The 22,238-nt window shown below is 36.6% G+C and overlaps 1 pseudogene; it reads right to left on the bottom strand.

Annotated features, from left to right (window-relative positions):
* Positions 1-678: 678 nt before the first annotated feature.
* On the bottom strand, positions 679-16,095 carry LOC143626732 (uncharacterized; annotated as a pseudogene).
* Positions 16,096-22,238: the final 6,143 nt, after the last annotated feature.

Here is a 22,238-nt window from a genome sequence, read left to right as displayed (position 1 = left end):
GGTGAGGGTCCCGGTGGTGGGTGATGGTTGTGGATTTGACCAGAGATTTTGTGATGATGGGGGATCCAATAGTAAGTTTTCTAAAGTGGGTAGTTGTGGATTTAAACGAAGATGTGGTGGTATCTCACCGGAAATGGTGATTGGAGCAAAAGAGAGGAGGAGAGAGAGGTAGAAAGAGTGAGGGGGTGGTGGTGGTGAAGGGGAAGATACGATAGAAGATAAGAAGAGAAAAGAGAAAAGGGAAAATAAAATAAAATAATGAAATTACCAAAGTATTCCTTACTTAACGGACCAAATAGACGGAGTTAAAAAAGTACTAAAATTACAAGTTTTAGAAAAATGTAGTACTCACTTGCAAAAAAATCAAAATCGATATTAAAATTATGTAATTGAACAAACAACATGTACTAAAATGACATTAACTTTGATAAAAGTAAACTTAAATAAAGTATTTACCTTACACATTTTTCATCACCGTGAGAAGATTCTGAGCATTAACTTATATCTCCAAATTTACATCCCTGCATAACAAAAATTAATAAACAAAGTGAAAATTAGAGAGTGGTGACATGCCGAAACGTAAAAGACAACTTTTTAAATGTTTTTCAAGAATAATAGAAGGAACATCATCCACTTAACTTACCTCTTGTTTTTTTGTCGTTATAAAGGTATTGATGTCTACTCCAGCATTAACATTAAAGAGCCAAAACTTGTTTCTATTACTGTTAGTTCTGGAGTAATTGAACGACCCTCGGTGAAAACCGTCATCATTGGGATTTCCCTGATTACCAAGGTATCCAAGAATGGCAATGCAATATCCTCCTTCCCTAAACAAAATCTTTCAAGACTTGAAAGATACCAAAGCTTCAAGGACTTTAGACAAGGAAACTTAATCTCACTCACTTTCACTTCACAATTTTCTTCTTCCTTGATAATTACCTTCATATTGGAGCAGCAATGTATACTTAGCTCTTGGAGTTGCATGACACAACCAACCATGGAACACGTAAAAACATGTTCTAAAATATGGCAGTGACTAACAGATAGTCTTGTTAGGTTTGGAAACTCCAATAGTCTCTGCTGATTGCTTTTCCAAATATACTTCAGATTTCGAAGGCCACGTAAATCAACTTTTCGTAGGTTTGGAAATATGACAACAGTTTGTGGTTCATTGTTTGTCGCTTCCAATCCTATCTCAAATACCTCCTCTAAACAAGCACAATTTTCTGCATAAATTGTGTCAAGCCTTTTCAAGTGTTGCAACTCACTCGATGGAAAAATCTTTGTATCGTCATAAGTGATATGAATTTTGCACTCGATCAAATTATGTAGTGACCAAGATTTCCTGTCTAAGATAGTAGGCCGTGATCGCAGACCCTCAATGCTTTGTGATGGTGTCTATGAAAAAAAAACCAGAGATAACATGATAAGACGTATTTTAGATGTAAAGGTGGCAATCATGACCATGTTTTAAAGATTGGGTTGGTATATAATATTTGCACATGGAATAACTTGGCTTTCAACGGGTCAATTGGGTCTAATAAAATTATAAAGCGGGGCAAATGTTAGAGTTAATCGTTTATTTATCAGGTTTGGTTCGTTAGTATTTTAGATTGGTTTGAGTTTAGTTAGATGATGGATGCATGAATAAGCATGACTTCAAGAATCACGTGAGCTGCATGGCTGGAGTTTGAAGACATGTATTTGTGGTTTTATATTTGATATTATTTAATAGTTTAATTTAGTAGACTTGGTAGTTGGTTTGACCACTTTTCATGGAAGTGTACGTGGATACACTATGGTTAAAACGTGGTCATGTGTACCGAGTCTATAGGTAAAAATTATTTTATTCCTTATTTTCTGCACTTGCACGTTTTCTTGTATGGCTATATATAGCTAGCTTTGGAATGAAAGAAATATCCATCTTTTCTTTTCTTTACTGCAACTATCAAACATCTCTTTATATATATATTTGAGAATTGTTTAGTTTATCTTTTTGCAAGTTATCTGTTCATTTCTATTCGTGAGTTAAGAGAGTGAGTTTTAAAGGCTTGATATCCAACAGCAAAATGGGTTATTCTTCAATTTCTAATTTATAATGGGTTATAATGGGTCAACACCACCCACAACCATTATTACTCGCCACTACCTATTAGGTGTGGAGTCTTTAACAAGACCAGAGGTTCCTGGCTCACTAGAGTAAACAGGGAGAATTTAGAGTAGAGGATTACTCGCTCACTAGACTAATGGTTGTTAAGTAGTTACATGTATGTTCTAGCAAACCCTAAATGTTCCCCTATAAATGTTTTCTTATTCTACATGTAACAATCTTGAGCGCCTAACATATCGAAAGATAACTACTTGTGAAGAGTGGATGATGTAGATCAAGCTTGATCGAACCACTATAATTCTCTTGTGTTCACTTGTTATTTCATATTAGTCTGTGTCATGTGTTTCTGTTGATTGAATCATAACACCCATCGAATCCCAACATTACCTACATTTCGCCGCAGTAGACACCACAAGCACAGCCACCTCCTCTTTCACCTGGGACACCACCACATAGTAACGAACCCCACCACCGGCGTCCACGCCACTGCCCTCCACCTACATCATTAGCACCACCATCCACCACCACCTCCTTCAACACTGTCGACATACCACCCCTGCCCCCACCATCTGAGAGAAATAGCCACCAAGGTTATGCCGTTGCCACCACTGCCTACACCTCGCCATCCGCTGCAACCGGCACCACTAAGCGAGTGCCACCGTCGTCGTCACAACCACGACCTTCGCCGCCTTTGTCGACACCTTCATCGCTACTTTTCTTTTTCTAGAGCGTACGTCTCGTTTCAATGTAAGTTTATTTAGCTAAAAAACCTGTTTTGGCCCAAACCAAACAAATAATAATTTTTGAAGTGTCCGTTTTAACCCGGCCCAATTTGCTCTGAACCTAGCTGACCCGAACCCATTGTGACCTGTTAACCATCCCGTCCGCCCGTTTTGCTAGGCTTAGGGAGATGTAACACCTTATGATTCATAGAATCTCTTTGACCAACTAATTTTTTTGTTGGTATTTATTTTTTCCTCATAAAGTAAGTTTTACATCTAAACCCACACATAAACTAATATTAAGATATTTAATTCTATGAAAAAAGGAAGCGAAAAAAAAAAAAAAACATACCTGACGCAACGTGGGCGTCACATGAAAGTTGATACCACATTCAACAATATGTTTTCCTAGCTTTGTGTATATGTACTTGAGCCTTGGAGTCATCGACCAACCAGATGTGAAGACCATCATTTGGGGGCAATCGTTGAATATCATAACATAATCTAATAATGGCCATTGGAAGTCGATATTCATCCCTAAGAAAAAACCTTCAAGGTTTCGTAGACCGACTAGTTTATTTGATTTAAGATTAGGAAAGACGACCATGTCCTTAGATGATGCCATTGTATTTGTACCCTCTCCATATTCTTCCATAACAATCACTTTCATTGCCTTGCCGATAACTTATTTCCGTGTTTCGAGTTTCTTGTGGCTTTCAAGTGTGGAAAATGTGAATACGTTTTTCAAACAATTACATTTATATACCTTCAATGTCTTTAGGTTGGAGAGTTTATACACAATACTATTTTTCTGTCTTGGGATTGTTTCTGTACTACTACTACTACAACCACTAATATTGCTGTTGATCTCTGTAGTTTCAAATACCTCCTCTACTGCATTACATAAGTAAATACTCAGTTCTTGAAGCTTTTGCATTCGTCCTGCTGCATAAGATGGAATCACACTTGACAAACCAGGACATTCTTCTATAGCAATCTTTCTGGAGTATTGGCATAAGGACCAGCGAACAACATCCGATTGAGAAAACTGCAGTAAATGAAACTTTCACTAGTAAACTATTTAATAAAAGAGCTTCAATTTGTGTGCATAATCTGTTATAATGCAATTCGCCCAAACCAAGTAAAAAGGCCCACATGTTTGGGAAGGACCATTGAATGTTACAAGGGCGACATGAGTAGGGAATAGGGTAATATATATATATATATATATATATATATATATATATATGTTGTGAGTGTTGGTTCTTTTGTATTACATTTAGGCTGTCATTTTTATTCGCAGCCCGAAACCCGACCCGAATTCATAACTATTAACCCAAATCCGAAAGTACCCGTACTTATGAAACCCAAATCTAACAAACCCGAGTACAACCCGAACTAATAGGAGTCGAGTACCGAGTACTTTCTAATGGGTTTTGGTAAACCTGAAAAACACGAATAACCCGTTTGACTAAGTCTTCTATTCAACTATTATATCCCCTCCGTTAGCCTATTCAATGAATATCGCAGCCTATCCAATTCCTTTTTTAAGTCGCCAATTCCTTTCGGGTTACAACCCCATCTATCGATTACTATTCCAATTTTCATTAATTCTAGCGATAAACCCTGGTACAACCCAAACTAATACAAGTCGAGTAACGAGTACTTTCTAATGGGTTTCGGTAAACCCGAAAATCCCGAATAACCCGTTCGACTAAATCATCATTTCAGTTATTATATCAGCTGCTTTAGCCTATCTAATGAATATTGTTGCCTATCCAATTCCTTTTATAAGTCACCTATTACTTTCGGATTACAAGCGATCTATCGATTACTATTCCAATCTTCATTAGTTCTAGCGATTAGATATGATTATTTATTCGATCAATCGATCCGTTTTTCACACTCATGTTATTCATTCCATCAATTGAACCGTTTTGTTATTGGAGTTTTTAATTTCACTTGTTTAAGGGTTATGTATTTTGGATTATGTGGAATGCTATTTGCTTATATAAGTTAAAATTTGAAGATGATATATTTGCTTAAATTTAGCATACATAGGTCAAATATTCGAAGCCCGATTAGCCTGCACTCATAAAACCCGAACCCAAATAACCTGACCCGATAAACCCGAAACCCGAAAGTACAACCCGAATAGCATCCCTAATTACAATATGTTCAGAAATTTAATAGAACTATCAGCTTATATGCCTAATTGTATTAATTACCTGTTGAGTTGTGAAATAACCATTCACGACATAATCCTTTTATGAAACTGAACAGCAATGAAAATGCAATAATTGTTCTCCCAGTTTGTTCTAAAAAAACCTAGGGAAGACCTATAAAACATACCTTAGATTGACCATGATTAACATTAGTTGCACCCTTGGTAACACCACCACCTATCTGCTTGAGATTATCCATGCTATAGAGCTTAAGAATATCAAGATGCGGGAACAAAGCGGTGGTTGTGTTGACAGCTGTAGACATCTTATTTTCTTCATCTTTATCATCTCTGTTTGAAACAACTTCTTCCATACCATGGCAAGACTCGATGCTTATTTTCTTTAAGCTGGATAGGAGTTTTGCCATGAGCGGTGAAAACAGGTACTTGATGCTTTTGCAGTTTTCAATTATTGTGGTTGTGAGGTTTTGGAATGAGGATTGTGGTTGGTGTTTGTGAAGAATAAAGAATTCATTCCAATTGCTGCACTTCCATACATGAGTCAAACTAGGCATTGCATATAAACCTAAATCTTTAAGGTAAGAAAGTAATGGTAATGGTTGTTGTTCATTTATTACCAGCGGATCCTTATTACTTTCAGACTCTATATCAAACACCACCTCCAACCCCTCATTCCTATTAATCATAACCTCATGAGTATGATGGAAGTAGGGCATGATATGATCGGATGGGAATGCAAATATAGACATGTTTTCACCCACTTTTGATATCCCTTCCTTTGACATAGTATTATTAATCTGCATTGAAATATCCCAACAATAAATGCACTAAGAAATTAAATTCCACTCAAAACATACATATCCATGCGCAAAGATTATGTTGATTAATTAACATATGAAAGAGAAAGTAAAGGAGCCGAAATGAATACAATATTTTCTAATTATTATACCACAATGCCACTTGTGAAACTGATCAAAACAAATGAAACCTTAAAAATAATGAAAAGGTTCTGTTAACAAGACACACGAAGCCAAATAACCAAGGAATACGTGTTTTACTCAAAAGGTTTAACTACTCTGTTACAATTAGGATTCCTTGCAAGATTCAATATCTGGAGATAGAAAACTCAGTATGTGAACTGTTTTAAAATATAAACAAGCATCTAATTATTAAGAAAAAGTAAGTTAATTAACTATATAGAAATTCAAAGCCATACCTCTTGCTCTTGTCTATTCTTAACCAATTCATTCTTTCTCTCTTCATATTTTCCGCAATAATAAACACGAATGCCCTTAAGTGCTCTCATATCAAAGTTGGCGGTGGTAGGTGTCGCTATGTTTCTAAACCCCTCACAGTCCCCAATTTTTAAGTATTCAACAAATTGAAAGCCACAGATGGAATGGCGAGAGTGGTTATTTTGAGCTTCTTTTATCCTCCATACCTCTCTTAGTTTCTCTAGTTTCATCACTTCAATTTTTCTTAAGTTGCTATTGCTACTAAGTTGGTCAGTCTTAAGCAAGTCTATGTTAAATGGCACTTCAATGGAACCACATTGTCTAACTATAAGCTCCTCTAAGTGACTTAGTAATCGCATTGGATTGATCGGAAAAAGAATTACTAGACTATCGCAATCTTCCACTTCAATCTCTCTCAACATGGAAAAGTTATTAACCTCCCCCTCACTACTAGTAATTTCACACGGCCATATCTCCTTCAAGTTCTTCATACCATGAATTGACAGCATTTCCAACTTTGGTACCACAGCCTGCAAAAAAAAATTACCAAGTATTGTAATACTTATATCAACCAAATCAAAAGTGAAATATATGTTTACCTCTTTGTTCAAAAAGGGTTTCTTTGTAGAAATATTAATATTATTCCCGGGAAAGATACTAGTAATATTCGTAAGTTCATAGAGTATTAAATCCGTCAGTTGTGGTAATTACGATTTTAGATCAAAATGAAGTTGAAGGATTAGGTATTCTGATCAAAGATGATTAAATTACTAAAAAAGTTTAATAAAATCAGTTTTTTTAAACAGGGTGGCGACGCAACTTGTTGTCCGCTTATCCACCTCTTTATTGTAATTGGATCTTTTTATTTCATATATGATCCTTTTTATCATTCTTTAAAATAAAAAAATTTAATTAGTAAATTACGCAAATCGCTCTTCAACTATTAAATTATATTTTTAAACTACTTAAATTACATAAGTAGTTTTCTGGTGTAAAATGACTGAATTGTCCAATTTAACAGAAAATGTGGATGGTGGATGGTATTAACAAAATAGACTGAAAAAATTATAAAGTTTAAAACTCAATGCATAATACGTTAAGAAAAATATTTCTACTTACACAGAAAATGTTAAACAGACCAAAACAAAAGGACCAAAAACGTAAATTACACTTACCATGTATATTTAGTTATTTTAATAATAAACTTTATTGAGCAAATAATAAACAAATAAAACTTATAAACACATGAGGCACAAGGGGTATTTATAATTAGGGTGGCAAACTCGTCCGCAACACGCGTAAAAATGTCCGAGGCAAGTTTCTTGTTTTCCTCTACGTCTCTCGCATAATGTTTAAGAATCCTATGCCTTAACGTAAATATTACTAAATTGTATTGTCAATACTTATTTAATTTTTAAATTAAATGGTTTAAGGTGCTTAAGTAGTAATAATATAACTTTAGCGTCAATGATCCCTAGCTAAAGTAAAGACTTCTTTTTTTATAAGATGTGAGGTCTTGGGTTCAAATCTTACCTTACAATGGAGATGATCAGATGAGTTAGTGATCCGTCAGTGATCCAACTGGCCGTTCAAGAAAAATATAACTTTAGCAATTTTCAATCCTTTCACTTGTTTAGACTATATCAAAATTTTGAGTTATACAAAAAAATTAAGTGAGTTTTTCGAGCTACAAAGATGTATTTCACAAGCTAGTAGCTATTCTAGAAAACTGAATCAAATGTGAACGGCTAGCTTTACGCTAAACAAAATTAAAATTTGAATGTCCATATTGTGGGGTGGAGGGGGAGGCTTATTTTTTTTTAGGATTTGGTTTTGATTGATTTGTTTTCGGTTCTTTCTTTCTTTCTTGTCACAACCTCCTTAGCTCTTGATGTGCCAAACGTTTAGGTTAGAATCGTGTAGTTTTGTGCCTTTTAAAGTCATACAAAAATAAGTATCGCTATATTCTTTCGTGTTTCGATTCTAAGCAAAAATATTGTATTATTCTATAAATAAACTCGACTCTTTTAGGGACTAAAAAGGGTTAGCTGGCCCCTTAAATATTCTCCAACTTGTTTCTTCTTGATTTTGGTAATATTAGTCATCAAAAAATGGATCTTTGATTCACTGATGCAATTATCTTGTCGTTAACACAAACAAATCTAGCAAGGCGTAGAAAAAATACGAGTTACATACATAGAGTAGATAAAGGGGAGCTAAGACTGTCATAACATGTCGGGTACGGCAAGACAAGATGACATGTGGTACTAAACACGAACACGACACGATAACTAACCATGTCATTTTTTTAAATGCGAACATTGACCTGTTTAGTAACGAGTTAACCTGTTAAGGGGTTGTTTAAAGACATAATGAATAATACAATAGTAATGAAACAAAAAAAAACAAAAAATCAAAACGAGTATACACAAGTCTTAATTAATATCTATAACATTATTGAAACAAAAAAAAACACAAATCCATAACATACTTAAGACAAAAAAAACGATAGAAGCAAATATAACATTCATTAAAAATAAAATGTCGATCGGCTTTGAAGGACATGAGTGAAATATCGTATATAAGTATGACGTTATGTTTAGGACTTCAGGAGTGTATATTTATTTATTAGTTTGAGCCCCGTGTATTACATGGGTAATTGATGAAAATTTTATACTTTAACCATTAAGCGATATATAGTTATTAACGAAATGATAATATATTTTACAACTTACATTAACATTACATAAATTATATAACTAAAATTACACAAATATGTTACAAATAAATAAAACTTTCCTTGTACACTACATTTTTTACTGTATTGGTTGGTATACATTGTTTATCACGAATCAAAATCTTTAGTCTATGTCTGCTTGTAACTCTTGATAAGGTAACATATAGGTATGCTTATAACTCTTGATATAGCCACATATAGTTATCCGTGTGACAATAAGATTCTTCAAGCACATATCAACATTAGATATATGATAATATTACCATGAAACTAACAAAAAAAATATTCATACACATAAAATATCATACATTTTAATCAGTTAATATAATGTCATTTGAGATCACCTACTTATGTTTGTCCCAAAAACATATCCAAAAAACCAGATTACCTGAACTTTGATGATATAGTATCCTTATAATCTTTAGAGTTTAAAATGGATTGCTTATAAATTTGGTGTCATTAATATTCTGTGTATGACAAATTTTTACTTGATTTTATATTTTACAATTAACAATTATATAATCAAGCAACATATAAAACCGGAAATTAGAATATAACAAAATGATTTTTTTTCATTTCATGCTAATGAAAAATGACAAAGATATACTAACCTTAAAGCCATATTCAAATAAAAGTGATTATTCTGAGTTAGCAGAATATTAAAAGATTTAAAGTATAATAAAGTGAATGTAGTGATTCTTATTTATAATACTTGAAAGTATTTGATAAGGAGTGTTTAAATTTTGAATACTATTCTCGTGTTATTAATTAATATTATGGGAGTTGTTGGAATTTTTAATTAATCGATATACATATATATAGGATGAGTATCATTACAGAACTATTAAATTATTTAAGAACTTGAAGGAACCCTTAAAAACTAACGTTTTTTTATAAAAAATTTTGTATGTTAATGTTATTTGAGTGTAATTTTATCATTTTTCTATATCTATATTTACAATTACAATTTTGAAAATTAGTTTTTATACATATCTATGTTTTTTTACACCTCTGTAAATTTGTTAGTTATAAATTTTACACCTATGTAAACTTGTGATTAACATATGTAATCAAAACTTTTTATATAAAATACGATAAAACTACTATTAAATACTGTTAATACGTAAAAGAAATTAAAAAAATGTTTGGTTGTTTAGAGCTCCTAAAAGTTCTTAATTTTTTTAGAGTTCTTAAATAATACTAGCCCTATATATATATATATATTAACAACTTATATATTAAGAAAAAACAAACATTTCGGATTTGTTGGAAGCATGGTAAATGACTTTTAACTGGATTAACAATTTTTTTAAATAAATGTGAAAATATATGTTTATGAAGCATTTTGGTCTGAGTTATAGAAGAAAATATTGAAAATAAATACTTTATACTATACAAAAAAAAAGTCATACAAATAAATGACATATACTTCATATAGTAAACGGTATACATATAGATTATAGATTATAACTATAATATTCAACTTCAATAATTTAATGCTAAACACCAAGATATATATAATAAGTATTCTTCATATTTGCAATATTTATACAAAACGTTTGGAGAAAATTAATTTTAAAATTTTATTCTAACAAACATGCAACTTTAATTTTAACATTTCCTTATTAACTTATTCATCATAAATGTTAATGAATGAATCGATTAGGATTACATATAATAAAAACAAACTTAAATTCATATATTGAAATGATTTAAAAGATAAGGACCAAATATTGAAATAAGTGAAACAAATGTAAGGAGAACTATGAGATTGACAAGTGACAAAAGTATGTAGTCTTTTATTACAATAGATAGATTTTTTAAATTAAAAATCAACACATGTTACTAACAGGTTAACATGTCTTTAACCTGCTAAGACACGAATTTAAACATGTCTTAAACAAATCAACTTGTTTAAGACATGAAATTTGTTAAACTCAAACCCAAACCTATTAAAACATGTGTCATGTCGTGTCATGTTAACACGTCTTTGTCATAAACAAATCAACTTGTTTAAGACATGAAATTTGTTAAACTCAAACCCAAACCTATTAAAACATGTGTCATGTCGTGTCATGTTAACAAGTCTGTGTCATAAATTGACAGCCCTAAGGGGGGTAACACCAGTTTATCTATTTCAAAGTATCTTTCTTAGCCTTACATTTAACCCAATTGAAAGGATCATGTTTAATTTCTCCAATGTCTCTATCGGGGAGCAAGTGTCATTCCAAAGGCTAACATATTTCTTTTTTTTTTCAAATCCATCAATACACTTTGTAATCAAGGGTTACCTTATTTTGGATCGTTTGTTAGGCAAACACAAGTTGTTTAGCAAGGCCATCAAGTCCATTTTATTAACCCAGGAGAGCACGAACATTTGGAGCACAAACAACCCCAAATAGAAAAACGAAACTTACAAATGAAGGATAATGGTCGATTTCTACTTTGACAGATGTTGGACCCCAACTCCATGTCTCATAAGATTTTTAAGAAAACGGTTTGTTTTTAAACATGCGCCACATAAAATAGTTGACCTTTGTTGGCACCATACATCACGAATCCAAACCTAACTATCACTTTAATCAGAAAAGTTTTGCACTCCATCTGAGTAGTTAATTACCAAAGTCTCTAGTTTCACTTTCACAACTCAATTCTCTTCTCCATTTCAATAAAATATTTGTGTTGAGTAATTTCAATAAAATATGAAGACGGATCCAACCCAATAACTGTAGGGCCCAGTTGTGCATGTTAGCCCATATAAGTATATAACTTGTATCAATCCATCTGTTTTTCGCTTTCACATTAAACAACATCAAAACAGCTTCAAGTTTTGAAATCTCAGAATCGTTATATAATGGCTTCTGTGCATCTTCAAATAGATGTTGTAATTTTTCTTTATCATCATCGCCAATATCATTTTCTAAATCCTTAAACATGTCATCTAAATTGTCAACATTTTCATTCTCTACATCCTTAAATATGTCATCTAAATTGCCAACATTTTCGTTCTCTATATCCTTAAACATGTCATCCAAATTGTTCTCATTTAAATTATCATCACTTAAATTATTTTTATATCCGTCATCATTTAATTTAACAGATGTTGTGACACTGTCAATCCGTGGTTCCCCATGCTTATACCAACATGTGTAATTAGGCATAAAACCATTCACAATCAAATGATGCTCTATATCGTTAATATTTTCAAATCTCTACAAAGTTTTACAAGTCACACAAGGACACCCGATCATTTTAGAGTCAACATTCCTTCGATTGGATTCAGCAGCCTTAAGAAAAGTATAAACGCCATTCGTATATATTTCAAAAGGACGTGCACATTTGTACATCCAATATTCTCTACATTCCATCTGAAAATTAAAATAATTAAATAAGTTATGTGCAATTTATGTATGGGCCATTAATATGTACCATAAGGTAGCGGATCCTAATCCACTTTTTGAATATTCTATCTCATATGTATACATTTTAACTTGTTGACTATTTAAGAAAAATCGACAGCATTTCCCCTTAACTCCCCAAGTATGCGGATAAACCGCAAACCCGAAGGAGTAGAGGAAACAACTATCGGTTTTTTTTTCTTAAATAGTTAACAAGTTAAAATGTATACACGTCCTAATGAGATAGAATATTCAAAAAGCAGTCCCAACAGGGACAATCCAAAATTTATCTCTATTAGATAAATTTTGGACGGGTATACTCTAAAAGACAATTATATATACACACACACACACACACACACATACACACGCATATAATACATATAGATTAACAATAAAGACCAGTAATGAAGCTAAAATTGTTCGTATCTTTAACGTGATGAGATAGAATAAAGAAAATAAAAGGCTACAACTATTTGATTGTTATCTACAATGAAAAAAAATATCATCAATTAATACATATAAAATCAATAGTTAAATGTATGAACAATAAAGTTTATATTTTAATACCTGCTATTATGAAAATGACTTCAATGAAGAAAGAGTAAATTGATTTAGGTAGAACTGTAGAAGTGACTAAGAGATATATAAAATGTGATCATTAGCCGTTTAGGGATTTCTAGTTGATATTAAAATTATCTAGAGTTTATCAAATAATACTTAAAAATAGGTAACAACACATTCTTTTAAACGGTTTTAAAAGGAATCGCCCAAAATATGTTGAAAGTAGTTGGAGATATTTTTAAGCCTTCATTTATTTCTTTTATTCTTTTAAATTAAAAATCGCCCAAGATAACTTGTGTAAGGTTTTTTAAAAAATTGTATAACATATTTAAATAGAAGATTGACATCAAATTAAATAAAAAAGAACTCTTTTAGGTGGTTAAAAAAGTCACCGCTCAAAACCTAATTTGTAGGTTGAAAATATAAGTATTTTAGGCGGTCATCTCCTTGTTTAGGTGGTTAGCTTGGTAGGGAAATAAACAATACATGTTTCAAGCGGTTTTAATATATGGACCGCCCAAAATAGTTCAGTGGACCGCCCAAATAAATCATTTTTGTACTAGTGTAACTCTGTTACATTGACAGGGTCACATAGACTTACTAGCTCTGGTAGGTTATGCAAAGACAATTTTTTTAACTTGTTAAATCTGATAGCCCCACCTTCGCTATTCTCACAATTTTCCATTGATTTTAAGCCATTACATGATCTAATTTCGAGGCTCTCCAGTTTCATCAGACCTTTTGCCACACGAACTGTGAAGAGGTATGCCAAGCTTCCACAGTCAGAAATACTAAGTGCTTTTAGATTGCAAAAAGAATTTTGAGGGGGATGCATTAAAATATCTTCAAGATAACTCATATCGTTCACTTCCAAATGAAGTATCTCTGCTTTCTTAAACAACGCATTAAATTTCCATGCTATAAGTTCACTTATGCTAGTCACAAGCGTCAATGTATTTTTAAACGAATATTTATCCCTGTACCCCCAGTCAGACATGCGCTTTCCGAATAGACACCCAACAGAAATCCTGAACCTCTCCAGTTTCTCAAAGGAAACATCAATCAGTTGGGCCGTCTCTAAAGAATTCAACCTCTAATGCTGAAAGTTTGTTCAACATCAACTTCAACTCGTTACAATTGGCATCTGAGAACATAATAGCAGTATTCCGAGAAACTTCCATATAAAGCTCATCAAGTTTATCTAAGTTTTGTATGACACCATCATCAATACAAAGGCTACCATCACATCCTGTCAAATCAAGTAACCTTAGTATTTTCAACTTTCCTATTTTAGATGGTAGGTTTTGGATGCCACAGTAAGCAAGGTTGAGTATTTCCAAGTTAATAAGATCCCCAATAAAAGATATATCATGGTCCACCAACGAGCATGAACGAAGAGATAGTACTCGAAGGTTTGTCGACTATTGAGGAAGATATGTTAGATTCATATTATTATAAGCAACAACCTTAAGTTGCTCCATACTTGTATAAAACTCTTGAGGAAACGTGAGTAGTTTCCCATCCATCAGAGCCAAAAGTGCAAGGTTTGGCTGATTAAAATCTTCAGGAAACTCAAAGTCATTATCTCGACACTTCAATAAAATTCTTTGATAAGAATCTTCTTCTCTAAACTGCATTGAAACATTATTATCATGGCACACTATTGAAGCTTGCTTCACTTCTGAAAAATTGCTTAAAACAAAATGATCACGCACGAGATCATGCATTTTGACACATTCTTCACGATCACTTTTGATAAATAAGTTTAAACCTATGAGTGTGTCAACACAAGTGTGTACCCGGTCTCTTGCGGTTGCTATAGTATGCCTCCCCTTAAAAAAGTTTAATCCCCATCCATACCTCAGTAAGTCCTCTTTTTCAATATTATAGTCCTCCGGGAACAAGCCACTAAGAATAAAAATAACTTTAAGATCGTCCTCTTTGAGATTTATGTAGCTAACCTCAAAAATTTCTTTAAGATCAAGGCATGAAACGTTTTCTCTTGTAAGAGATTAAGTGAATCTTTCCATGCATAAGTTTCGTGGTTAACTTTTAGATGGGAGGCAATGGTTTTTATGGCAATAGGCAAACCACCACACCTCTTTAAGATATCTTCTCCAATCTGGTGGAAGTTAGGTACAGTGTTGGTATCTGAACCTTGTCCTGTTATTTCCCAACTTCTTCTTCTTTCAAAACATCAATTTTAAAAATAAAACTTGTTTCAACACCAATCTGAATGCAAATATTTTCATCTCGAGACGTGAACAACTTGACGCCATTTGGCAAAGGACTAGCTAGTCCAATATCTTCGAGGTTGAACTTCACCCAAACATCATCCAGTATTACCAAAATCTTCTTTTTACCCTCTTTCAAGATTTTTTCAATTATTTGCTTGAGGCTCTCGGCCCATGTATCTTTAGGCATTGTCTCAGTTAGAGCTTCACCAAGGTACGCTGCAACAGTTTGTTGAATAGAATTTGGGTTTGGATTTTGCCCCACGACGACCTTCACAATGTAATCATACATTTTCTGCTCCTTAGCCACCTTCCTCAGCTCTTCCATCATTGTGGTCTTTCCAACACCACCCATTCCACATAGAGCCATCATTTGGGCCACATTGTTGTTTGGTTCAAGGGATTTTAATGCTTCTTTGAAGATTGAATCTCTAGACTTGATTCGGTTTTCATTTTGGTTTTGGTCTTCCTCATGAACTGCTTCAGAGGTTGATTGTGTTGGAGGACTAACAATGCCAAGGGGTATTATTTGTTCGGTCCATTCCATTGCAGCTTTTTCGTCCATAAGACGGGTAATATCTTTGAGAATTTTAGATGATTTTTTTCCTGCTATGTACTTCGTTTGGATGTTAAAGCATCCAATTCTACCGGTTGGAATTGTCTCCTTACTTGCTTTGATTTCTTCAACTTCTGCCAACCAATTCTCGACACGATGAGGTACCACTCGACGTTTTCCTATATCCAAATCCCGCCGAGTACGCATATCTTGTGCTGAACCTTCCAGTAGAGTCACTTTTGCATGCATATATGTGACCTTGTTTGAGGAGAAAACCAAATAACCCAAGTGTCTCTTAACAGGGACAAGCAAAGATTCGAAAACGGGAGTAAGAATCAGGGTTACGAACTCCATCTTCTAGATGTGTATTTGCTGTTTTATGCAGACAATAAAGTAAGCAAGGGGCCGGAATGAAACGATTACTAAATTAATAACAGAAAAGATTTATAATTAAAACTTAGGCAAGAATGTAAACATTAAAGAAAAATACTGTGGTTATTGCTGGCAAACCCGAACATAGTTTATCCATCATACTGCATAATAATAAATATAAAAGCTCTACTAATAATAAATCAATTTAAAAAGTTTAAATATAATCTGTAAATTAATATCTGTTCCAAAATCAAACCAGAAATCTAAAAGAAGAAATGACGTTGAGAGGCATCTGGTAGAAGGGAGAAGATTAAGAAACTTAATTATTATTATTATTATTATTATTATTATTATTATTATTATTTTGGCAGATTTCTTTTTGAAGAAACACGGATCCTCTCCCCGGGTATGGGTCCTGGATCCGATGAGTCAACAAGGTAGGATACGGTTAACTGCCAAACGATATGAACCTAATTGCCAAAAGTCCAGTGACGAACACCGTGAGCTCGTTACGGGAAGGACAAGAGGGGGGGTCTTCCCGTAACCACCCTCCGGCGTGAGAATAAGTATTGTTCTGTAGAAGATAAGCACTTAAGTAACTTGAGGGAGTACAGTGGGAGTGAATGAATACCTCATGATGGTTGAGAGAGTATTTATAGCCGAAGGGTGTGGGAAGGTGATTGGGGCCAGCTGTCCTTTAAGAAGATGCCTGCATAACCGTCTGGACACGTGTCCTTATATGATAGGTTCATCCTATACGTTGCATGTGCATGCATAACAACCTGGACACGTGTCTTTTTCCTATTGACTAATGGGGGAATATTGGCCATGTGCACGGTTATAACATCCTTGCCACTTGTCATCAATTGACTGGCCGGGGGCTCACGTATTGCCCAAGAAAGCATCTTGGTAAATCTTCTAGAAGGCAATCATGTGTTGACAGCTGTCCCGGAGCATTTACCTCATGGTTATTTACGCGGAAGGATAGCTCTTCCCACGGATGACCTTTGAGGGTGCTGTGGTGTTTCCGCATGCGCTATGAGGGTGTTTCTTCCTCAGATGATTATGCGGATGGTTTATATGTCCCGCGGGTGACTTATGAGGGACTTCTGATTGACCCGCGGGTAGTCCTTAAGGGTATTTGGGTCTTTTTGGTACCCTACCTCTATAAGTCCCCCCAGTTCAGTGTTTCTTCTGTGTGAAGTATTTTTTGCGGGTGAAATTCTGGACTTATTGTGGATTTGGGGGTTTTTGACTTGCCAGCTGGTGAAAAATATCTTTTGTTGGTTGTGGATAATGATAAAAAAGGACAAGTTGGCCACTTGCAGGCGCGTGTGCAGGTGACAGGACGTTTATGATGGCTGTAACTGTACCCGACTGTTCAACTTTTTCCCTTTTTCGAATTTCCCGCGTGACGTGGCAGTTATCTACTGGGTTTCCTTTTCTCTCTCTACTGTCTGTATCCCATCGCATTAATTGCGGTGGGTATAAATACGTGGAGTTAACTTATTTTGGAAGTTTTATCGTCTTTGCATTCTGATTATTTTCCTTCTATCTTTCTTTGAAATTCTCTGCATATTCCTTTGATTTTACTATCGTACCAGATATTTTCTTTTATGACTAGCACGATGGCAGAGGTTGATGAGATATAAGTACAATGGGACCATGGTGAATACCAAAAGCTTATTGAAACTTATGGTATTCCGTCAGAATGGGAACCGGAGTTCCCATCTGCCGGTTCCATTGTCAGTTTCCCTCCTCCTGGGAAGATGGCATTATATGCCGATTACTTTGTTTTGGGAAACTTCTGTCTTCCTGTCACGAAGTTTTTTATGAAGGTAGTGAAGGCGTTTGGGATTCACTTGTCCCAACTTCATCCCCGTGCTGTCATGCGAATTCGCCATTTCGAGTTCGTATGCATGGCTCAAGGGATGGTACCACGGCTGGACCGTTTCGCTGTTTTCTATAAGATGACCCGTCGGAATGGGTGGTTTTCTTGTCATTCGTCGACTGACAGGGCGTTTGGTCAAGAGGTTGAGACGATATCCAAGGAATGGAAGAGGAAGTTTTTCTGGATATCAGAAAACGTGGTGCCGGACACCATGGTTCGTCGGCCAGGCAACGAGCCATTGATTGATCTTACTCGAGCTGCCCACGAGAACCGTGATTGGGTTCGGAAGCTGACTGTCCCGCTAACACCAATGCGGGTGCTTCCTGATGAGGCCCTTGTCTGGGCGGGAATGAGCCGTCTATGGCCTGCTCCCGATATGGAGCCTGTTTTCGTCGAACCGAACAGCCGTAGGTTTTATTGATTTTCTTTATGTGATCTTCCAAAGTTTCTGTTACTTTAATTCTTACATTTGTTTTTCAGATTTCGGATCTATGCTTAACGCCTTGTATGACGGAACGGGGTGTGTTGGGAAAACTATCCGTGACATTAAGCAAGTGTCTGTCATGGAGAGGAATGCCAAATATTTCCTCTTTCCTGTGAGTGTGCGGGCCGAGCCAGTTGTCTCGGATAATATCTTTGAAACAGATGCGTACATCTTGAACCCTCCGCCTCTTAATATGCTGACCTCCGATGGGACAATTGTCATTCCAAGTGACGATTCAAATATTCTTGAGGGGGAAAGCTCAGATGATGCCACTGAAGTTTCATCTGTCTCTCATATGTTGGCAGAACTCTACCGGAAAAGGTCCTTCCATGCGTCGCAGGCGAGTGACGCGGGTACTAGCGCTGCGGACACCGGTAAGGAGCCGAAAACAAAGAAACGCCGGACACATCGTTCGAGGAAACCACTACCACCCAGCCTTTCAGAGCGACTGGGGACCGTGACCGGTAAGTTCGTATATGTCAGCTTTGTTATATAAGACAATGAGATCTGACTTTGATTATGCTATGCAGACCCGTCCATCGTTAAGGGTCACGCGTTTGGTAGGCTATCAACGCCGAAACCAAATGTTGAAAAGCAACCGTTGCCTCCTCCGGAGAAAGAAACAGAGAAGTCTGTTACCCCTCCTGTTGGAACGACTGTGGAGGGGTCTAGCGTTCAACCGGCGACTACTGGGCCATTAGATTACCTTTTTCAAGGTGGGGATGTTGCTAGTTTTCAACATGATAACCCTGAGGTTACCGCTGAGGGCTTCAGGGTTAATGAATCTCCCCTCCGATCCGCCTCTCAATTTTATTCTACTTCTTCGCCTTTTATGTCGGGTGAGGAAGGAGAATTCCATTTTGGACCATCTGTCCATGAGATTGGGGGAGGTTCTTCGCAGAATATTCCCCCGCAGACTTCCTCCTCCCCTATCCGTCTTGGGACTTTAAGTTCTCAATTTTTTGGGAATGTTCAATTAGAAGGAGACTATGATTTTTTTGTCCCGCCTTGGGACATTGTCAATGGGTCCCGAGTTACGGACCCAAAAATTTGTATGAGTTTTGTTGAACACTGCATGCCACCCGCTGAGATAGCGTATCAGAAGACTCGCTCCCGCCAAGATCTTCATACTAACTTAGCCGTTTCTTTGACTAACAGCTTAGCTTGTAGTCAAGAGATCTTGTGGGAGTGGAGAACAATGGGTGGGAGGCTTGGTTCGGCTTCTGAGGCCGTGAAGGCTGCGAAAAGAGAAGCTGAGGAGCAGCGGAAGCAGCGGTTGTGGCAAAATGGAAGCAGGTCGATGCTGAGGCTGCACTCAAGCTAGAGAAAGACCGAAGTGTTGCTGCTGCCAAGAGTTGGAAAGAGGCCTGTGAAAGGTCTAATGCCACTCTTGAAGCTTCCCGAGCTGAGACTCAAAGGAAGAAGGACGAATTTTCGAGGGCATAGGATGAATTGTCTCAACAAAATGTCCGAATCCAAGAGCTCGAGGAAGCTTTGAAATTGCAAGGGGAGCAGGCTGAGTTGAAAGATAAGACGATTGTTGACATGCAGTCTGCGTATGATTCCCTCTTGCAATCTCAAGCTGAGACAGAGAATCGCGCTTCCACCGAAATGCAATAATTGCGCAACAGGGCGGAACGCGCAGAGCGGGAGAGGCAATATTTCCTTAACCGTGGCCTTGACTCTGTAAGTGTTCTTCGCGTACATTTTATTTTGTGTGTGTGTTTGATCTTATGATGTTAACAAGTCTCGTTCGCATGTCATCCGCCATATCAAGAGGAGTACGGAGCTTACCGATTGCTTCGTGAACCTGACTACTGCTTCAGAAGGCGTTGGCCGGGTGAAAGGTTCTGATGAGGGATTGGCGTTTGCCCAATCCGGACAACCTATCGAGAGTCACCCGCTCTATGTCCTCGACGCGAAGCAGGAGTTGGATATGCGGGTTCAAGAGTATGATAACCTTGTCTTCCCGTTACAGAATATGCTTCCGGAATTTTCTTCATCCGAAGACGGTGTGAAGCAATTACGGGTATACATTGATGACGAATCTGATGATGATGACTCTGATGATGACAAGGCGGAAGACGAGGCTCATACTGCTAACCCTTAGGTTATGTGTAGGTGCTAGAATTTACACTTGTAATTTCTTTTCATGTTTTTGTAATCACTGTTTTTTGATATTAATGAAAAGAATTTCATGCACGCATTATCTGTTGTGGAATATTTTTCTTTGAATTTTGAATTTGTGCAAGTTGGGTAGATAATACTGATGACGTGGCAGAGAGAGGTTTTTAGCCGGTGGCTGATAGGACGTGTAAAACGCCTGTTTTGACAGCCTGTAAGCACTTGTTTTCGAATCTCCCGCCTGACGTGTCAGTCATCCTGTGGCCTGGAATTTCTCTTTCTTCTGTTATTCTGACAGTCGCATTAATTGCGATGGGTATAAATAGGCCTTGAAGTCTTCGATCCATTCTTATCACTTACATATTTTCTCTCTTACTCATATTAAAGAACTTCTTCCTTCTGATATCTGTTTTACATATTTTCCATAAAAATGGCTACCCAGAAGAAAAATCCTCCCTCAAATACTGAAGTCGGGTGTGATATCAAAGAGAAAGACTTCGAGGACGTAAAAAACGTGTACGGATTCCCTCCGGAATGGGAAGCCGAACGTCCGTCACGAGGGGCTATTGCAACGGAGCCCCCGGCGAAGAAAATGGCCGTCTAGTGGACCATTTTACCACAGGTAACTTTCGCTTTCCTGTGACGAAGTTCGTTCGATCTATAATGAGGGCCTATGGGCTCCATCTGTCCCAGATTCACCTGTTTGGGATGTTGAGGATTCGTCATTTCGAGTTTTGTTGTCAATCTCACAACTATGACCCATCCATTAATATGTTCGCCGTTTTCTAGAAGATGACATACCGTGAAGGGTGGTATAGTTTCGCTACCACCGGTAAAGGTTCCGTTGGCTTTGAGTGGCTCCGGAGCCTTCATGGGTGGAAATCCAAATTCTTTTGGATTCGCGAGGACACCATTCCCTTTGCCATGACCCGACGGAAGACGGAAGATGCGGCCCCTGAGATTCCAGCTATTGAATATGAGGGTCATAGATGGTTTGACACTTTGACCAAGACGCCGACGCCCATGCGCCCTATTCATGAAGGGGCGATGGTTTATGCGAGGATGAGTCGATTGTGGCCGTTTCCTGCTTTGGAACCCTACTATGAGAACACTGCTGGAGGTAAGTTGATACTTGTGCTTATCGGGGCTTTTCGTTCTGTTATTTAAACTTTTACACTGGTTGCAGGTGAAGGTATAGTTTTGTCCACTTTGTTGGACAAGGTGGGGGGCATGATGGTGCGCCGCCCCATTGCCCGACATGACGTGCCATTTTTAGAGCGCACGCGGGACAACTTCCTGTTTTCCACCACCCTCACCCGGGAGCCCATTGTCTCTGAGGCAATGTATGCACAAGGTGAGGAATTTGTCAAGAAGTGCGAAGGTATTTCCCAACCTCGCCCTGTAACCACTGTTACTTCAAGCGGAGTGATCGTATTTTTGTTATCTAGCGAAGAGTCGTCACTCTGTGAAGGAGGGTTACCACTTAGTGCTACTAATCCTTCTCCCTCTTCTGAAAGTTTGACCTGCAAGCCAGATTTGAGGGCCACCACCGACCCAGCAACTGGTGAGGGAGGTGGTCCTCAGACCGTTGAGGGCGAACCTCAGGTAACGGAGGCGGAGGGCTCT

Source organism: Bidens hawaiensis, unplaced genomic scaffold (genome assembly GCF_021521415.1).
Source record: "Bidens hawaiensis isolate Kalapana, Puna unplaced genomic scaffold, B.hawaiensis_p1.1 tig00004478_1, whole genome shotgun sequence".
Lineage (NCBI taxonomy): Eukaryota > Viridiplantae > Streptophyta > Magnoliopsida > Asterales > Asteraceae > Bidens > Bidens hawaiensis.
The sequence above is the reverse complement of the archived record's forward strand: the minus strand, read 5'-3'. Positions and strand labels throughout refer to the sequence as shown.